The sequence below is a fragment of the Giraffa tippelskirchi genome, chromosome 11 (assembly GCF_054371585.1).
Source record: "Giraffa tippelskirchi isolate mGirTip1 chromosome 11, T2T-mGirTip1v1.2.pri, whole genome shotgun sequence".
Classification (NCBI taxonomy): domain Eukaryota; kingdom Metazoa; phylum Chordata; class Mammalia; order Artiodactyla; family Giraffidae; genus Giraffa; species Giraffa tippelskirchi.
Window position 1 is genome coordinate 19,822,717 of NC_137285.1, and position 21,294 is coordinate 19,844,010.

The 21,294-nt window shown below is 51.7% G+C and overlaps 1 protein-coding gene across 12 annotated transcripts in view; it reads right to left on the reverse strand.

Annotated features, from left to right (window-relative positions):
* Window positions 1-21,294, reverse strand: part of PITPNM2 (phosphatidylinositol transfer protein membrane associated 2) — a 157,182-nt gene that overhangs the window by 94,120 nt on the left and 41,768 nt on the right. Inside the window, exon 1 of one of the 12 annotated variants that reach the window (XM_081540211.1) lies at window positions 10,942-11,175. The exons of the other annotated variants lie outside the window; for them this stretch is intronic. The gene's annotated coding sequence lies outside the window, so the exon portion shown is untranslated. Of the gene's footprint in view, window positions 1-10,941; window positions 11,176-21,294 lie in introns of those variants that run through there. 12 annotated transcript variants of the gene reach the window in all.

A 21,294-nucleotide genomic window follows, 5' to 3' on the forward strand; every position in this document is an offset into this window, starting at 1 on the left:
GTCGTATCTGACTCTTTGCGACCCCATGGACTGTAGCCTGCCAGGCACTTCTGTCTATGGAATTCTCCAGGCAAGAATACTCCAAGTGGGCAGCCGTTCCCTTCTCCAGGGGATCTTCCCAACCCAGGGATTGAACCCAGGTCTCCCGCATTGCAGGCAGATTCTTTACTGTCTGAGCCACCAGGGAGAGTGGATGTGTTTTTTCTTTTTATATCTTTTCATTGTGGTAAAACAAAAGTCCACTCTCCAAAATGCTATTTGAAGACACAGGAAGGGGGACTTCCCTGGTGGCCCAGGGGCTAAGATTCTGAACTCTCAATGCAGGGGGTCCATGTTTAATCCCTGGTCAGGGAACTACATCCCAGCATGCCGAAACTAAGACCCAACACAGACAAATAAATATTAAAAAAAAAAAAAAAATACAGGAGGGCCTAACAACTCCACAGTGACCAAGTCGGCACCCTCTGTGGCCTGCTGCTAGCCAGACCTCAATTCCTGAAGTACAGCTGGGGAGCTCACAGGCCCCTCCAGTCATGTAGAAATGCCAGGGACCTTCAGAGAAAGGCTCCTTGTCTCAGCCAGCATCACCGAGCCAGGATTCTGTGTCCCTGATGGCCTATCAGAGGCCAGAAGGTAGGCAGAGGCTAAGACGGCCCAGGAGACACCCTCTTTGGAAGATGCCCCAGGGCCTTTGGACACGCTGTGCCCTCTGCCAGGAGTGCATTTCCCCAGATATACACAACTCAATTCCTAAGCTTACATAGGTTTTTACAGAGAGGTCCTCTCTGGACCTCTCTGTAGCCAGATGCAGGGAAGGTCACAGGGACCAGGTAGGCTGGCCTTGAGCAAGAATGGGAAACCAACAGCCCTAAGCATCCATGGTGGGCTGGCACCAACACACTGTCCCTGGTGGGAGAGAAGCAGCTCATGGGAGGACTGTCAGATCCTGGCCCCACCACTACCAGCCAGAGGGCCTTGGCAAGTTCCTTCATCCTTCTAAGCCTCAGTTTTCTTTTTTATAAAGTGGGGATGGGGATGTCCCCGGTGGTCCAGTGGTTAAGACTCCATGCTGCCAATGCAGGCGGCACAGGTTCGATCCTTGGTGGGGGGAACTAAGATTCCATATGCTGCATGGTGCGGCCAAAAATTAAAAAAAAAAAAAATTAGGGATGGACTTAGAAAACGAATGTATGGCTGCTGGGTGGGGTCAGGGGAGGGGAGGAAGGATAGCTAGAGAGTTTGGGATGGACATGCACACACGGCTATATTTAAAATGGATAAACAACAAGGACCTGCTGTGCAGCACAGGGACTCTGCTCAATGTTGCGTGGCAGCCTGGATGGGAGGGGAGTTTGGGGGAGAATGGATACGGGTATGTGTATGGCTGAGTCCCTTTGCTGTCCACCTGAAACTATCACAACATTGTTCATTGCTATACTCCAATATAAAATAAAAAGTTCAGGAAAAAAAATGGGGAAACAAAAAATGGGGATGAAAACCGACTTCTTTGAGGGCAATGTGAGATGATGTGTGTGAGTGTTGGTATAGGGCTGGGACGTGGCCAAAGGTCGACACATGGTAACGATTCTAATCATAAACTCCCAAACACGCAGGCATGTTCCTTCAAACAGGGTCCAGGGGGAATGATCCCAGAAAACTCAAAGAAGGACACATACCACTAACCACTACCCGGGCTAGCCAGGGGTCAGTGACCCGGAAGGCAGAGGATGGAGCCTGTACTCTTACCAGGCACTGTATGCGATTTAACTAATTGAACCGTTTTGTCCCCATTTTGCAAATGAGATAACTGGTGCACAGACAGGTTAGTCACTTTCTTGCTCCAGGTCATACAGCCTGGAGGCGATGGAGCTGAAGTCAAACCCTGGTCATACGGCCCCAGGGCCTGAGCCGGTCCTCACTGTTCCATAGTGCGTCTTTTTCTAACAATTTTTTTTTTCTTAAAGTAGGTAATAGATTATTCGTTATCCATTTTAAATATATCAGTGTGCACATGTCAATCCCAAACTCCTACCTTTCCCTCTCCCCAACCCTTCCACCCTGGTAACTATAACTTTGTTCTCTAAATCTGTTTCTGTTTTGTAAATAAGTTCAATCATACCAAAAATTTTTTAGATTCCACATATAAGCCATATCATATGGTATTCATCTTCTGTCTGACTTACTTCACTTAGTATGATCATCTCTAGGTCCATCATAGTATATCTTGAGAGAAGTGTGAATGGAGGAAGGGAGGGAGGAAGGAGTGAAGGAAGGAAAGGAGGGCGAGTCCAAAACAGCAGAGGCAAAACCCCAGACAGCTTCCGCAGCTCTGGCATCCGGGCTACGTGAGTTTCCAGAAGTTGGAGGGAAGGATCTCAGAACAGGCCCCTTGGGAACCCCACAGTACAGCAGGACCCACCGGGTTCCCCTCAAAGGTCTCCAAGGCCAGGCCCAAGATCTTCGTACTTTGTTCTGCTAGGCCTGTCTGCACGGATCAGCGCCCAAGTGTGCAATTAACTCCCTCAGCACCCAGGCTGGGCAGGGGGAGGGGAGGAACAGCTCAGCGCCCAGCTCTGCCTTGCAATGCCTCCCCAGCAGCTCAGAGACCCAGGGGACCCCTGAAAGCCCTAACCCTCTCAGCGGCCAGACACAGAGGGCCCTGCACGCTGGCGGGTGATTCTATGTGCCCGGCCGAAGGGCAGGAGGCTTCCAACTCATTCTTGAAGATGATTCACTTCCCTCTATGCCAGGGGTCCCCAACCACGGAGACACAGGCCAGTAAGGGTCCACGGCCTGTTAGGAACCAGGCCGCACAGCAGGAGGTGAGTGACGGACTAAGCTTCATCTGTATTTATAGCCGCTCTAGTTACAGGAAAACAAACTCAGGGCTCCCACTGATTCTGTATTATGGTGAGTTGTATAATTATTTCATTATATATCACAATGTAATACTAATAGAAATAAAGAGCACAATAAATGTAATGCACTTGAATCATCCTGCAACCATTCCTCCCCACCCCATCCCAGTCCATGGAAAAACTGTCTTCCATGAAATTGGTCCCTGGTGCCAAAAAGGTTAGGGACAGCTGCCCTGTGCCACCTTCCATCTTCATTAACAACTCTATTAGGCTACTGCAATACAGAATTTCTAACCAGTCTCCCTGCTTCCACTCCACAGGGCAGCCAAAGTGAGCATTTTAAAATGTAAATGCAAATAGGAATATGTCATGCCTGTACCTCAACAGCCTCCTCAGCTCCTCTCACACTTAGGACTTTTTCTTTGTTGTTCTGAGAGGCATGTGGGATCTTAGTTCCTCGACCAGGGATTGAACCCACAACCCCTGCAGTGGAAGCGCAGAGCCTTAACCACTGGATGGCCAGGGAAGTCCCAAGTCCAAAGTCTTTACCATAACCTACAAGTCTTCCAAGATCACATCCCTGACTCTGCCACCTCCTACCACCTTCCTCTTGCACTCCTCAGACTTGCTGAGCACACCTCTGCCTCAGGGCCTTTGCACCTGCTGTTCTCTCTTTCTCAGATATTACAGGACTGGCTTCCCAAGTTTGCTTAGGCTTTATCAGGGAGGTCCTCTCTGATCACGCTGTCTCAAATCCCCTACCACCTCATCCTCTCTCTCTATTCTAGCCTCTTGCTCATTTTCCTTCCTGGCATTTAGCATCACCAGTGTGTTTTAGGAAGGGATTTCATTTGGTTCACTGATGAATCTCCAGTGCTTAGAACAATGCCTGGCACATGAGCAGTGTCCCAAAACTCTGTTGATGAATTTATTTTTTGGCTACACTACGAGGCTTTGGGGATCTTAGTTTCCTGACCAGGGATCAAACCCAGGCCCTTGCAGTGAAAGCACTGAATCCTAAACACTGGACCACCAGGGAATTTCCCTGTCTATGGTTTCAGACTTGATGATGGCTGGTGGAAGTCAGGGAGCTTCTGGGGGTGGCTGACGTCCTGTCGATCAATCTGCATGGTCAGTCTGTACAAAGTTATCAGCAGGAAAGTTAATGTCTGTACACTTTTTGTAGTGGTGTTACACTTCTATAAAAAGTTTTTAAAAACTTTTTTAAAAAGCTCCATTGAATGAATGAATTATGGACAACTAAACAATGAAAGATGTACAACAAAGCTCTTTAAAAGCATGTAGAAGCCATTATCTTGTAATAACGGATAATGGAGTATAGTCTGCAAAAATACTGACTCACTATGAATCTAATATAACACTGTAAATCAACTATACTTCAATAAGAATAAATAAATCAATAAATAAAAACACAGATAGATTTAACAAGACCCCTAGTACCTACCGAGCAGATCAAACTAAGTGGAACATGGAGTTCTCTCACCATGAACCACACAAAGTCATCTTGCTTTTTATGGAGAATGAGAAGGGAAGGGACAGGTCCTTCAGGACATGGCAGCCACAAGCCCTTAGTGAGGCATAGTTTAGGGGACATCTATGGCCCCTGTATACAAATCTGGAGAAGTTCAAAGTTGTAAAACTTCAACCCTGCTGGGCACTAGAGATCAAGCTGTTGGTCCCAAATGCACTCTTGCAACTGGCCAGGGACATCAGTCTGTCGGGGTGCCAACAACAACGTCATCCCTGGCAGAGGCTGTAAGGGCCTCTTTCCACCAGCCAGATGGGCACCGTCAGAGGAGATGGACTGTGTCCAGCCTGGCTGCCTAGCCTTTACCCTCCCTGCCTTCTTCCGATGGCCTCCCGCCCTGCTTCCCAAGGGGGCCTTCCCGCTCACTGCCGGCCCAGAACCCTCTTCTGGGGAGACCATCCGGCTGCCTCCAGCTCCCTTCTGGGTCCCAGGACTGACTCTTTGCGGATTGCTGCTGCTGCTGAGTCGCGTCAGTCGTGTCCGACTCTGTGCGACCCCATAGACGGCAGCCCACCAGGCTCCGCTGTCCCTGGGATTCTCCAGGCAAGAACACCGGAGTGGGTTGCCATTTCCTCCTCCAATGCATGAAAGTGAAAAGTGAAAGTGAAGTTGCTCATCTTGTCCGACTCTTAGCGACCCCATGGACTGCAGCCTACCAGGCTCCTCCGTCCATGGGATTTTCCAGGCAAGAGTACTGGAGTGGGGTGCCATTTGCGGACTGATCCCCCTCAAAAAGGGAACAGGTCTTCATCTCAGGTGGTCTGTAAAGCTGGGCTGAGCGAAGAGGAAGATGAAGAGAAAACATGAATTTTCTTCCCATACTCAGACAGAAAAGATGTGGAACATCTATACCTCACTCTCAATAAAACAACTCGTGCAGGGACTCCCCTGGTGATCCCGTGGTTAAGAATCTGCCCTGCATGCAGATTCTTTTCTATCTCCACTTTACAGGCATTTTTATCCCCACTTTACAGACGTACAAAAGGAAGCTCCGATAAGGTAATTGCTTCAAGTCCTACCAGGAGTTACAGACCCAGGCGGCACTCTGTCCTGCCCATCTGGCTCCCAGTGACCACAAACTGGGCAGATAGGCCTCCAAAAGGAGTCAAAAGGCAGGCCAGCAACGCCCAGCCAAGCTACCCTATCTCTTGGCATTTCCTCATCTGTAAGAAGGTTCGTATCAGCACTGACACTGGGAGTGTGGCAAAAATGAGATAAGATAACATGAGAGGAGTATCCAGCACAGGGCCTGGTCCAGGGCACACACCCACTAAACATCAGCAGCTGTTCACGTTCAGCAGCATGTTCATTAATTTCATGAACGTTAGACCGTGAGGTTCCTGCAGGCCCACCTGCCTGCTTCCTTGGAGTCGAGGACAAGTTGGAAGTTAGGTAGTGAGGATGTGGCTGGAGCACCCAGGGTAAGCAGAGGAGTTAGGCTGCTCACGCAGCCACCTGCTCACTGGCAGGCCCCCCCCAACGCTGACCTTGCACAAACAGCAAGGAGTGTTTCCTCTCTCCCAGGTGCCTGGCTTCACAGCAGGATCAACATCCTGCAGCCTCTTCCTTAGGAGACAGATTTTCAGAAGCCCCCAAGTTGCTATGTGGCAGCCTCGTGGGGCACATGACTTACGGCTGCCCCCACGCTCCCAGCTACAGGAGCTGCCCTCTGTCTTCCAATAAAACCCGAGAGAGGCTGATCAATGTTCTCCTGCTTCGTTCCCACCACCATAGACGGGGGATTGGGGAGTGAAAGTGATAGTATTAGTGGCTCAGTCTTGTCCGACTCTTTGTGACCCCATGGACTGTAGCCCCCCAGGCTCCTCTGCCCATGGGATTCTCCCATGGTAATTCTGGGAAGCATACTGGAGTGGGTTGCCATTCCCTTCTCCAGGGGAATCTTCCTGACCCAGGGATTAAACCTGGGCCTCCGGCATTGCAGGCAGATTCTTTGCTGTCTGAGCCACCAGGGAAGCCACTGGCAGGGGGCGAGGGGGTGCAGGAAGAGAAGTTATTAAATCCATCCATCTAACTTCTCCACGATAGGTCAGTGGTTCTTGATGCTAGTGATTCTTTACTGTGTGGTGGGGGGTGGGGGGGGAGGGTGGCTGGGGGTGGGCCAGAGGTGGGGGAGACAGAAGACAGCATAACTGTATGTTTAAGACCCAAACGCAAAACACGCGTGAGGGTCAGCTTGGCTGATGGTTTTCAAGACATTGACATTGCAACACCCTGGCCAGTCCACCCTCTGATTCAGATACCTTCCTCCCACCATCCAGAGCCTACGGAAGCCTGCCTGTCAAACCCAGAAAGCCACCTGCCCACACTGTGCTGGAGACCCCATCTATAACCAGCCTGCAGTTCCTATGAAGATCAGCTCTCATCTCTGGGCCACCCCATCGCCTATAGAAGATGCCACCTCGGAGAGTAAGAGCCGCCTCAGTCTGCTTGCAAACTTGGAGGCCCTCCTACCCCAACGAGTCCTCTTTCATCACCCCCGCCTTGTAGGACTGATGGTGGGGCTCATATTAAATGAAGCGGACAAAGCCTCCTGTGGATGCCTGACTTCCAGAGCCAGTCAACACAGGAGCTATTTCTCTTTGCCTCCTAGCCCCTCCTGTTGGGTTCTGGCACTTGAGGGGTCCTTGCAAGTAAGACAGCTCAGCAGAGAAACCCCTCACCCAGTGTTCTGTACTGACAGTCTGGGGTGGGTGAGGCCTCACATGAAGGCTGCAGAATCTTTTTTAAAAAGATTTTTTTTTTTGTATTTATTTATATGGCTGTGCCAGGTCTTAGCTGCGGCATACAGGATCTTTAGTTGTGACATGTGAACTCTTAGTTGCAGCATGTGAGGTCTAGTTCCCTGACCAAGGATTGGACCCAGGCCCCCTGTATTGGGTGCTCAAAGTCTTAACCACTGGACCACCAGGGAAGTCCCTGGAGGCTTCAGAATCTTCCCCATGACCCTGACTGCAGCCTCCGTCCGTACCCAAGAACCAGGGGTGGCTTAGGTGTGGCCCCCGGAGAGCTGAGAAGTATGGTTCCTTTGAATAGAAGACTCTGTGCCCCAGAGGGCAGTGCCACATGTACCTGTAAACAGGATCACTAGTCACTCTGAGAAGAGACCATTAGAGCAAGATTAAACTCACGCTAACTGCCCTCTTCCAATCCCTGGGTTGGACTCAGTCAGGCCAGTTCTCATCTGAGTCCCTTTGGAGCTGCCTTGAGGCTCCTGGAGGCCTTAGATGTCAATCTCAAAGCGGGGCCTTGGGACACACGAGGCTCGGGATTCCAGCCTTGGAACAAGGCCTCTGTCTGCCGAGGCCTGGCGCTCTCCTCGTCTGTCTGTCTCACGGAAAGAGAAAAGAAAGAATGGCAGGAAACCCCAAATGGACCCTCTCCTTCCGGGCCCCCTCACAACTCTCCCTTCTCCCACTCAAGGGGCCTCTCAGAGAAAGACTGTCCTCTCCCCACTCCCGGGAGCCGCTCTTGGAAGCTGCTTTTCCTGCTGCTTGCATCTTCTGCAACTGTCCCCTGACCCTCTCAGTAGCTCAGAGCTGTGTTTGAGATGGAAAAAATGTCACTCTTTAAAAATGCACTCATCAACCGATGAGAGGAGAACAAAATGTCGTCAATGACACACGCAGTTCAGCCACGAAAAGGAATGGAGCGCTGACACAGGCTACAACATGAATCAACTTGAAGACGGCACGCTGGGTGAAGGCAGCCTGGTACAAAAGGCCACAGGCTGTCGGTTTCCATTTATACGGAATGTCCAGAAGAGGCAAAATCCAGAGAGATGGAAAGCAGACTAGCAGTTGCCCGGGGCTGGGGATTTAGGAAGCGATGGGACGGGGGAATGTCAAGGGGTTCATTTTTGGAGGGATGAAAATGTCAAATTGTGATGGCTATACAACTCCAAGAATATACTAAAACCCACTGAACTGTACACTTTAAATAAGTAAATTGTATAGGATGTGAATTATAATCTGAAAAGGCTTTTGTGAAAAAAAAAAAAAACCCAGAGAGAGACTTCGCTGAAGGTGCAGAGGTTCAGACTCCGGGCTTCCACTGCAGGAGGCATGGGTTCGATCCCTGGTCAGGGAACTAAGATCCTGCACACCACACATTGTTGTTGTTCAGTCGCTAAGTCGTATCCAACTCTTTGCAACCCCATGGACTGTAGCACACCAGGCTTCTCTGTCCGTGGGATTTCCCAGGGAAGAATAGTGGAGTGGGTTGCCACTTCCTTCTCCAAGGGATCTTCCTGACCCAGGGATCAAACCCAGGTCTCTTGCTTTGGAGGCAGATTCTTTACCATCTGAGCTACCAGGGAAGCCCTATAAATCAGCAAATGTAAGTAAACGTCCCGAGTTCTGTGAACTTCCAGAAAATCATCGAACCTGAAGTGGGAGAGGGTGGGAACCCCCGTTTGTAGCCAAGTCAGAAGTAGGTAACCTGGGACCCACTATTTGTGATTGGCATCTGAAGTGGGGGTGAGGGAAAGCAATCTTGTGGGACTGAGCCCTTAACCCAAAAGGTCTTCACTAACCCTGGGAAGTTAATGTCAGAATTGAATTGACTGTAACGACACTCAGATGTTGCCCATAGAGAACTGGAAAATTGCTTGGTGTGGAAAACCCACACATTTGGTGTCGGAAGTGTTGAGCATAGAAATGGTTTTGCTTTATTTCCTATCCGAGAAATGAGGACTTGGAGTTGCATGACCTTCAGGAGGCTCCTGACTCTGACCTTCTCAATCCGTGAAGGCTGAGACTTCGGGACAGTGTCAGACTTTTGACTCACACAGTTCTTAACAAAGACCACAGCATTCCCCCAAGGCAAGATCAAGGCCGCACAATCTCCCCTTTCACCTATTTATCAATCGACACCAGCAGAATCATAAATACATGATGATGTATTTATGTATAAATCATAAATACATTTATAAATACATAAATACAAGACTGGACTAACTTCTGGGTTCTGTGGTTTACTGGATCAACCATGTTTATCTTTCCATCACATGGCACTTTCTAAGTCACTGCTTTTTCAGGGCGCTAGAACGCAGCACAGAGTCAGCACTGGGGTGAGAATGGGAACATGGCAGGCGGGAGCGGGGGTACTGAGAGTCACAAATCAACATCCTCTTACAACCGACTCATTCGGGGTCGGAACCTGAAGAGAGAAGCCGGGGTCAGGGGCTAAGCCTCCAGGGAAGCAGTTATCTCGGCTCCAGACCCAGGCTACTGGCAGCGGCCACACTTGCTGGACAAAGTCACCCCTTCAGTGATAAGGGGACCTGAGCAAGTCAGAACCAATGGATGGCTCCAAGCACAGCCCCATTGTCTTTAGAAACCCGACTTTCTCCGGCATGCACCCACATGTGTACATCCCAGATGTCACAGGTTCTGTTGAAAGCAACAACAACAACAAAATCTTTCAGGTACTCAGCAGTGCAAGACATCATGATGCTGCCATCAGCCTGCCCCCTCCTCCCCCGGCCTCCGACCTGTCATCCCCATGGAGTCAGATGAAGCCTTTCCTGATACTTCAGAGCGTGAAAGGACTGAGCCCCTCAACACTCTCCCTCGGCTTTCAAGCCAGCATCCACGCTCCTTAACCAGCGCACAAGACCTGCCCCCAACCCCCACTGGCCTGGCTCCCTCCCTGGGCTCAGCCCGCGCTCCCAGACAGACCCTGCAGCACCTGTTCACCCTCTGAGCCTTTGCATTGGCTGTTTCCTTTGCCAGGAAGGCCCTCTACCACCTCCCGAGTTGGGTGAACTTGGCGTTCCAAGAAGTCCAGCCCAAGTATTGCTGCCCTTCCTCCACAGGGTCCATGCCCCAGAAGCAGGTCCCCCACCCCATTCCCTCAGGCTCATATCATGGGCACCACAACTGCCCGCTGACTCCAGTCTCTTCTGGTGGCTAACGAGCTCCTGAGCTCCTGTGGTTCCCTTTGTCCTCGAAGCCCTGAAGCGGCTGCAATGACCGTGGGGCAGGGGTGCAGACCCCTCATCCACAGGATGGGCAGGGCTGTCCACTCCCCCTCCACAGGGGCAATGTTCACAGTGTTAATAACTGTCCTATCCTTGCACTGGGCCTGAGCGCACGGTCCCCTGAATGCAGGGGGTCTTTGTTCACTGAGGCTGAAGAGGGGACTGGGCTCATGGGGACCACTTCCCATGACTGGTGACTGCACAGTAAGGATACTTTGTTCACGGGGACGTCCCAGGATTCTCGCCAGCTCACCGACTCCTATCCTTTTCCATGGAAAGTATGTCCTGGGAGCGTGCCCTTGTCCTTGCTCAGCACCAGCCCAGGTACCTGCTGCCGCCTAGGAGGGGGTGGTCAGAGCCAGGGAGGAGGCAGGTGGAGAAAGGTGGGCCCGAGGAGGGGGTGAGGGGTGAGGGGGGGCCAGGGACCACTGGACTCCTGCCCCCTGCGACTCTAGCTTCAACGGAGCAGGGGGTCACTAGGCGGCCGGCCTTGGGTGAGCACTGAGGACTGGGAAACCAGAAGATAAACAAACCTGGAATCTTTTCAGGAGGAGGAAGCCGGGAGGAAGCAGAAGAAGGAGACAGACGGCAGCTTGAGAAAGCAGAGCAGGCACCTGCAGGCCCAAGTCCAGAACCACCCAGAACCTGTCCTTGTCTACTGACCACACTTGCAACAGGACTGGGCCTGGGAAAGCCAGGGGGCTGGAGATGCTGGCTGGAGGCTGCCATTTTGGGCACAACACGTGACTGTCCCAGGACTCTTGCTTGTGGGGGGAGCGGCTGGCCCTCTTTATCAGCTCCTAGCAAGGCTAAGGGAGAACTACTTCTGGCAGCCCTGCCCAGCCATGCAAGGTTCCCACAGACCAGTTCCTCCCTTCTCTCCTCCCACGGACCTTCCCTCCCGCCGCCCCTCTGCCACCCGGCCCCCCACCCCAGGCACAAGTGTGCTTTGCGAGGGAGCCGGCAAGGAGATCTGTCTTTCTGCATGGCACAGCGTGGCTGGGGAGGTGTTCCAGCAGACTTATTTATAGCCAAGCACCCCGTCCGCACGCTCTCCAGTGCTGCCTGCCTCGCTTGCCTGCCTGCCTGCCTGCCTGCCTGCCACTGGGGCTTTTCAATCCGTGTCTATATTTATCCTGAAGCCGTGGGGATAATGGCAAGGCCAGAAATAGCCTTGAAGACATTCACGTGAAGATGACGGACAGGTCTCCAGCTAACAGCTGACCTCGCCCCCCACCCCCCCCACCCTGCATCTGCCGCTTGGCCGTGGGTAACTTGGCCGTGGGTAACGGGGAACAGCTGGAAGGGACCGGGGAGGCGGCTGAAGCCAGATGGGAACAACATAATCTCTCTCTTCCCGCTGGCCGTGGTCCTCTGTAGTGACGCGGCGGGCCAAGTCCAAAATAATACATCACAGCTGCCAGGCTGCGGGGAGACTAAAGGTGACACGGTCTCTTGATGGATGTCAGCATGTTAATCAGCTCAGAGACAGTATGGAAAGTCAGAATTGGTACATACGCACAAAAAGCAGTTAACCAGCGCACCAAGAATGCAGGGAGATGCCCCCTGACTGGCCCCTTGCACCTGGACGCAGGTGCAGGGCTCGCCGTGGAAGTGTGCGCTTGCTCTCCTGTTGACTTGGCCTCTTCCCATCTCCTGGGAGGGAGGACGACTCAAAGACAACCTAGCTCATCAGGGAAGAAGCTGAGACCTTAGGGGAACCGGTGGGTGGCTCCTGCTCCCCCAGCTTCAGCATCCTGGAAGGAGTACGCTCCATCTGGGATGGGGGACAGACATCAATAGAGGGAGGCTCAGGGACTTCCTTGGTGGTCCAGTGGTTAAGATCTGAGCTTCCACTGCAGGGGGCACAGGTTGGATCTCTGGTTGGGGAACTGGTCGAGACCCCGCATGCTGCCTGGTGCAGCCAAAAAAATAAAATAGTTAAAAAGAGAAAAGAAAGGCACAGAGTGCAGCAGGAGCCAAGAGAAGCAGCTGACTACTTGATGGGAATGATTTCATGAAAAGGGGGCATTTGGTTGGGCTTTGAAGGATACATAGGAGTTTACCAGGGGAGAAGGAGTAAAGGCATGAGCCAGTGCCTTTAGTACTCAAAGTTCGTGGTACGTCTGGGGAAAGGGGGAGGTCCCAAGTGTCAGAAGTGATGAGTCAAGGGTGGTGAGATGGACCCAATCACAGATCTGAAGGGCTTTTGAGCACATGGGATTCGGGAGGCTCACTCACATCCTTGTAGCTGTGGTTGTGCCCTGGGGTGTTCTCTGACCTGTCACTGCTCCCAATAGGGAGGAGTTTTCTGACCTCATGCAGCCCAGCTTCCTATGACAGCACCTCTGGGCAGATCCCTGACACCTGAAACTCTAGCCACCCTGTCCTGACTTACATCTGACTCCCTGTCCACCCATCCCTCCCATGAGCCCCAGCCCTTCCTTGGTCTCTCCAGGGAAGCCCAGGCTGCAGGAGCACCTCCCCACAAGCAGGAAAAGAACCCCCAGTTGTGAAGTGACCACAGACTGTCCCACATAGTTTCCATTTAATCTTGGTCACTGGGCCAGGTAGATTCAACCTGTCCATTTCACAGACGATGACATGAAGCCTTTGGGAAGTTGAACCCCTCAATCTTCTCAAGACCACATTGTAGCTGGTGACTGAGCTGGGTTTATAATGCAGTTGGTCTCAACTCTGTAGATAGGGCTTCTCAGCTGCTTTCTTCCTTCCCTGCTAGGAGGTCCTTGATGTGTGTGTCCACTGGATTTTACAGGGTTCAGCCCCTTTCCAGGCTAATCTCCATCTCACCACCCTTGATCCTGCACTTCTAACACCTGGGATTTCCCCCATCCTACCCTCCAAAACACCACACACTTTGAGTACTAAAGATATCGGCTCATGCTATTCCCTGTGCCTTCCCTACTTTGCTCCTGTCTAACTCCTATGCATCCTTCAAAACCCAATTGAAATGCCTCCTTTTCTGTGAAATCTTCCCCATCAGGCAGTTGGCTGCTGCCTTCTCTCTGGTCTGGCTGCACTCTGTGCCTCCCTCTACTGAGGCACTATTCGCTCTGATTCGTGTCTGATTCCAGATGGCAAACTCGCCTCCCTCCCTGTGACCCACTGCCTGGACAGTAAACATCTGCCAGGTGAGAGAGTGAACCAATTCCCTCCTCACCCTCACCCAGAGCTGTCATTTTTTTCCACCTTCCTCCAGTTGTTTTCCTAAAGACGGGACTCCCTTCAGTAATCAAGGCAAACAATAAGCCCAGGTGCTCTCTGACTCTTCCTCCACATCTGGGCAGCACACAGGCTGCCAGGCTCTCCTAGTGCTTGGAGAACACCCAGTGCTCCCAGGTTGATGAGCTGCTGCTCTGTCAGGGCACCGACAGCAGGGCCACCCCCGGCCAAGGGAGCAGGCCCATCTCTGTGCCTGGGGGCTGGCGAGGCCCTGGAGACTCTGGGCCGCATCTGCAGCGTGGGGCTCCAGGGACACGTTCCATCACTGGGATTACTCTCCGTGGGGCTCCTGCCAGGGCTGCCACCTCCTTCCCAGAGGCTGACCTCAGAGCAGGAGCCGGGCTGCTGAGGAACAGGGGCCGCTTCATGGGGATGGGTCTCGGCTCCCCAGCGCTGCCGGGTCTGAGTGACCCAACCTGCTCCCGATTCTGGAGGCCTGGCTCCAAATGCTCCCTGTGTTCCTGGGTCTAAGGTCAAAGTGCCTCTTGGAGTGGAAACCACCCCTAATCTCACAGATCCCTGTCAGATCCTCCAAGTGAAGGGAGTTCCCAGGGTGCAAGACAGTGACAGTCTAGGGGGTTTTCCCATGGGTGATCAGAAGAATCAAAAGCACCAAAACATGGGGTACCCCCAGAAGCAAATTCTGCATCCTTTAAAACAGCAGTTCCCAGCCTTTGTGGCACCAGGGACTGATTTCATGGAAGACAATGTTTCCATGGACCGGAGCTGGGGGAAGGGGATGGTTTGGGGATGATTCAAGCGCATTACATTTACTGTGCACTTTTATTTCTATTATCATTACATCAGTACCACCTCAGATCATCAGGCATTAGATCGAGGAGGTTGGGGACCCAGGCTGTAAAATATCATGGACAGGGTACCTACTATGTGCCCAGCACCTGCAGTCTGGGGAGGGGGAAATATTTATAACAGCAAAAACTAGAAACAGCCCCAACCAAGCACTTCATAGACATTCTCATTTAATCCCCATGACAACCTGTAGTGAGCACTAACCTCGTCCCCGTTTTATAGACAAGGAAACTGAGGCTGAGAAAGGTGAAGGGACCTGCCCCAAGTCCCCCAGCCAGATTCTAAACCCAGGCAGCTTGGCTCTGGACCCTGCATTAACCGCTACGCTACACAATTCTGCATGACCATCGTTATAAAACAGTGCGCACTGAAAAATGGGACAGTTGCCTTGGAAAAGTCTGGCAGATCCTCAAAATGTTAAACATGCGAGTTTTCATACGACCCAGCGACTCCCCTCCTAAGGATGTACTCAAGGGAAACGAAATGTAGGTCCACACAGAAACATATACACAGGGATTTCCCTGGCGGTCCAGCGGCTAGGACTCCTCATTCCCAACGCTGGGGGCCTAGGCTCGGTCCTGGGCTGGGGATCTAGCTCCCGCTTGCCGCAACCAAGAGTTCATCTACCGCAACTAAAGACCATGCATGCAGCAGCTAAGGCCCAGTGAGGCCAAATAAATAAAAATAAATATTATAAAAATGTATGCATGAAATATTTTTTTAAATGTATACATGAATGTTCACAGCAGCCTTATTCACAGTAATCAAAGAGTGGGGGGAATTCCCTGGTAATCCAGCAGTTAAGACTTTGAGCTTCCACTGAGTAGGGGGACAGGGATTCAATCCCTGGTTGGGGAACTAAGATCCCGCGGGCTCTGAAGCTCAGCTGAAAAGAAAACAGTGGGGAAAATGCAAATGCCTATCAACTGATGAATGGATACATGTATCCATCCACACAACAGAATGTTATCCTGAGATAAAAAGGAATGAAGTACCAATTCAGGTTACCATGTGCATGAGCCTAGAAAACATCACTGTAAGTGAAAGAAGCCAGTCACCAAAGGCCACATATTGTAGGATTCCATTTACACAAACTGTCCAGAATAGGCAAATCCATAGAGATGGAAAACAGATGAATGATTGCCAGAGGCTAAGGGATAGGAACACTGATTTACTGAGCACCTACTAAGTACCAGGCACTAGGCAAGGTACTCTACACTGCCCCCCTCTTTTTTAACATTTATTTATTTATTTGGCTATGCATTCGAACCCTTAGTTGTGGTCTGTGGGATCTAGGTGCCTGACCAGGGATGAAACCCAGGCCCCCTGCATTGAGAGCGCAGAGCCTTAGCCACTGGACCACCGGGGACGCTCCTACACTACCTGTCTCATGGGCTCTCTTTCCTCTGGTTACAGTCTTTTCAAATCTAGGCCATTCTTGCAAGATGCTTTAAAGGTTCACGAAAACACACCCCTGACCTCAGAAGTCCCCTTCGATGGGAGTGACGCATGAGTCACGGGAATGGGGCTGGCCCTGGAGCGATCCGTGACATTGGAGGAGGAGTCCTCCTGCTGGGATGTCAGCTCGGCTCCCCACTGCCGCCTCATCTCATCCTGATGCCCTGGCCTGCTTCTTGGGTCCAGTGGATAAGCTTATGCACAGGGAGGTACCAGGGAGTGAGGGCAACACACTTCTCCAGAGTATTTATAACTTGCACGAGAACCAAAGGGAAGGAGTGACCGAACGGAACAGCTCAGGCACACAGATTGCCCGACTTAAGGCAGCTCTTCTCATTTGGGAATCCCCCTCCTGGAAAGCATGCTGCAGGGACAACCTAACAGATACCCTTTCCTCGGGGAAACTGAGGCGATGTGGATCCCAAAACCCATCACAGACGCAGGCACACCCTGAGCACAGCACTCCACCTTGATTGTCCTGGAGAATGGGTCCCATCCTGAGAACTGCCCCAGGGAGGCTAGGAAGGGTCCCCCTCCCATCCTCTCCAAGTGCTTCAGCCCAGGGCAAGCAAGGACTAAATAGCTCGTGCCCTGGAGGGAGTCTGTCTGGATTTTGTTTGTTGTCATCCCCTCGCTTCCCAGGTGGCACTAGTGGTAAAGAACCCGCCTGCCAATGCAGGAGACTTAAGTCCAGAGGCTTGGTCCCTGGATTGGGAAGATCCCCTGGAGGAGGGCATAGCAACCTATTACAGTATTCTTGCCTGGAGAATCCTATGGACAGGGGAGCCTGGCAGGCTACAGTCCATTGGGTCACAAAGAGTTGGACACAACTGAAGCGATTTAGCACAGCACACAGGCACACTTCTTCTAGCTCCCAAGGAAAACTCCAACAAAAGGACCGGAGCAGGCGTGACACCAGGCCACTGAGACTTAAGCCCCACTTCAGTGATCCAGCTCCATCTCCCATGTCTGGGCACCATTCTCTCATTAGCCCTGTCCTGTGATCACCTGTGGCCGCCAGGTGAACGGTTGCCTCCCAGCAGTTGCACCTGGGTCCCCGCATTTTAAGCGCAGCCTTTGATGGGTGACACAGATGTAGGCAGTGAGATCCCAGCCCCCACTGACCCTCCTTGCTCCCTTTCTTATAAGGGATGAACTGTGGATTTTAAGTAGACCACTAAGTGTGCAGGAGGCCTCTGACTTGTGTTCCCCGGGAGATCTGGTGACTGTTCATAGAGTCCACCCTCAGACAGAGATCCCAAGCCTGACAGCTCCTGCACATGCCTCACACTTGAGCCTGATTATCCATGATCATGGGGGCATCCTTGGTCCACCTGTCTGTCTCCTCAAACTGTTAGCTCTTCCAGAGCAAGGACATCTTGTCTCTGGGCTGTCACTTAGTACTAGCACAATAAAACCTTCAAAAACATGCACAAAGAGAAAAACTAATATCACATATTAACCCACATATGTGAAATCTATAAAAATGGTACAGATGAATTTATTTGCAAAGCAGAAATATAGACACAGACATAGAGAACAAACATATGGACAAGACGGGGGAAGACTGGGTGGGATGAATTGGGAGACTGGGATTGACATACATACACTACTATGTATAAAATAGATAACTAATGAGAACCTATTGTATAGCACAAGGGAACTCTACTCAGTGCTCTGTAGTGATCTAAATGGGAAGGAAATCCAAAAAGGAGGGGATGTATGTATAGGTATAGCTGATTCACTTTGCTGTATAGCATAAACTAACAACATTGTGAAGCAAATACACTCCAATTTAAAAAAAAATGCATAAGATCATGGCCTCTGATCTGCCCAAGAGCTCAGACATGACCACCAAGACTTCAGCCCAACTGAGATCAAAATGAGGGCCCAGAGAGAGCCATTAAAGACCCAGAGCATCCAGAATCATCAGCTTACACTCCAGGTTCCTGCCAGCCAATAAGTCTGCCAGGACCCCATGCTCTGCTGCAGTGTCAGGGGCCTTCTTCCCTTGGAACCTCACATCTCTCCAGGTCTCCCTCCAGAGCCACCACTGGTTCAGCTACAAACACTCTGGACTCAGGGTCAGAAGCTCCAGCCTTGGCTCTGTAGGTTAAGTGAAGAGGTTGCACTAGATGATGTCTGCTTACATGCTCAGTCGGTAAGTCGTGTCCAACTCTTTGAGACCCCATGAACTGAAGCCCACCAGGCTCCTCTGTCCATGGGATTCTCCAGGCTAGAACACTGGAGTGGGTTGCCATTTCCTTCTCCAGGGAACCTTCCTGACCCAGAGATCGAACCTGAGTCTCTTGCATCTCCAGGATTGGCAGGTAGATTCTTTACCACTGAGCCACCTGGGAAGCCTAGATGATATCTTGAAAGTGAAAGTGAAGTCGCTCAGTCGTGTCCAACTCTTTGAGACCCCATGGACTGTAGCCTACCAGGCTCCTCTGTCCATGGGATTTCCCAGGCAAGAATACTGGAGTGGGTTGCCATTTCCTTCTCCAGGAGATCTTCCCGACTCAGGGATCGAACCCGGGTCTCCTGCCTTATAGGCAGACGCTTTACCGTCTGAGCCACCAGGAAAGTCAGATGATCTCTTGGGTCCTTTCAAATCCATGAGAACCTGGTTTTTAAAAGTCCACAAAGGAACTTTTCAGTGGCTAAGACTCTGCACTCCCAATGCAGAGGCCCCAGGTTTGACCCCTGGTCAAGGAAATAGATCCCGCAGGTGGCAACTAAGAGTTTCCATGCCACAACTAAAGATTCTGCATTTGGCCACAAAGATCAAAGATCCCCGGTGTGCCGCAACTAAGACCCAGTGCAGCCAAATAAGTAAATATATATTTTTTAAAAAGAAAAAAGTCCACACAATGAGGATCGCCTCATTCCTCAGCGATTGCTTCCAGCTCTACCTTTAAAACATACCTGGAGCCCAACTCTCTCATCACTGCCACCGCTGCCACCCTGGTCCAGCACCTACCTTCTCACTTCTTGCATGCATCTCCCCACTGGTCTCCCTGTTTCCTTTCTTCACCCCATCCAGTTTGTTCTCAACACAGTAGCCAGAAACCATCCTTTTAAAGCACAGGTCGGATCTTGGCCCTTCTCTGGTCAAACCTTGGAGTGGTATCATACCTCACTTAATCAAGGTGAAAGTCCATACAGGACTCCAAGGCCCTGATGGATTTGGGCTTTTGTATTTCTCCACCCTCCCTCTCCTTCCCTCACTCCCTCAGGTTTCTTGAGCACCCTGGACAAGCTCCTGCCTCAGGGCCTTTGCACAGGCTGTCTTGGCCTGGAATAACCTCTTAGCTCTCTCCCTCACCTCCTTCAGGCTTTTGCTTAAATGTCCTTGACTGGAGAGGCCTTCTATTCCCCTGTTTATTTAGCTGTGATCACCATCTGATGTACTTATATATTTTACTGCATATTTGTGTATTGTATGTCTACCCCCCTGCTAGACTATATGCCCAGGAGGGTCAGAGTTTTAAAAGTTTTATCATGCCTTTATACCCAGCTCCCAGAAAAGCAGCTACTCACTAAATACATGTTGAATGAATAGGTTTTGATCATTTGTGGTGGTTTGGACATGCTACTAAGACAAACGGTCTCAGGCTATATGACACTCCAGCTTGACAGAGTTCCTCCGAGAATCCCAAGCTCTGGACACTGTCTCCGAGAATCAAAGTGATTATTTTGGGCAGGTTCAAGGCTCAGGAAGTATGTGGAGGAACAAAGCAAGGAAATGACACAGACCTGGTCTGGTCCCCGGGAGATGTGGGGTTCATTTCATAAGCAGATGCTTCCTTGCTGAGCAAGACAAGGTTATAAACAAAGCTCGTTAGTGCACGGGACACCCATCGAGGGGAAAGCACAGGAAGGGAAACTCAAGGGGTGGGCTCTTCATTAGAACCAGGGAGGACTTCCCAGGTGGCCCAGGGCTTAAGAATCCGCCTGCCAATGCAGGGGACATGGGTCTGATTCCTGGTATGGGAAGATTCCACATGCTGCAGAGCAACTAAGTCCGTGTTCCACAACTGCTAAGCCTGCACTCTAGAGCCTGGAAGCCACAACTACTGAAGCCCGAGTGCCCCAGAACATGTGCTCTACAACAATAGAGGCCACCTCAATGAGAAGCCTGCACACGGAGAGGGAGAGTAGCCCCTTCTCACCGCAAGTAGAGAAAGCCCATGCACAGCAATGAAGACCCAGTGCAGCCAAAAATAATTAATTGATTAATTTTAAAAGAAAGAACCAGGGAAAGGCAGACACAGGGGAAGAGAGAGCAGAAGGCAGCCAGAAGCGGGGCGGCAGAGCCAAGAGCCTGCGGACAGAGCTCCAGGGGTGCCCCAGCCCGACCACTGAAGCCGAGCCAGCTGCTCGCCCCACCCTGCCCTGCCGACCCCAGAGCGCTCAAGCCGAGGGCCCTCGAGCCTGGCTCTCCGAAAGGCGCCTGCGTGAACGTCCACAAGCGACCAGGAGCAGAGACTAGAAACAAGGCCCGAGAAGTGCAGCTCCTGCCACTCGGGTGAAGGTGAAGCATGTTCTGGGGAAGACATGTGTCACCGAGGCCAAGAGGGCAAACCCAGGGAGCGGGTACCCGGGCTCCTGAGGAGAGGACGAACCGGGAGGTGGAAGGGCTGGACTTCGGCAGGACACTGCTCCCGGCAGGGTGGTGGTGGGGAGGTTCCCCAGAGAACGTGGAAAGAAGGGAGGGTCAGGCAACCTCCAGTGGAAGCCCCCTCCACTTTCTACCCGAGTCTGGGCAGGGCTGGCCAGGCAAAAAAGGAATATGAGGGACTTCCCTGGTGCTCCAGTGACTAGGACTCTGAGCTGCCAATGCAGCGGGGCCTGGGTACGATCCCTGGTCGGGGAGCTGGATCCCACATGCCACAACTAAAGAGTCTGCATGCCGCAACTAGGCTTGAAGATCCTGTGCATAGCAACTAGGACTCAGCGCAGCCAAAAAAAACAAATGTTTAAAAAAAAAAAAGAAAAGGGAATATGGATGGGAGAAGTCAGGAAGGGACATAGAGAGGACACCAGATCCCACCCAGCTGATTCCTAAGTGCTGTGGGGGGACCTCAAAGGACCACAGGACAAGCCCCAGTCCTTGCTTCTGTGCCCCTCCCCTCCCCCCGCCCCTCCGTGCATGCTCGTGGCCTCCCTCATTGACCCAGCAGACCTACAACCCAGGGAGCAGTCAGCCAACCCTCCCACATAGGGCTGGGGTGCAGAGGGGGGTGTACAGCTTCCACAAGTGAAGGAAAGACACTTTAACCCCCCCTCAGCCTCCACCCAGGGGCCTGAGGGGAGGCAGGGAGGCCAGCTCAGTGATACGGACTGGTGTGGACGAACAGTGTGTCAGTTGT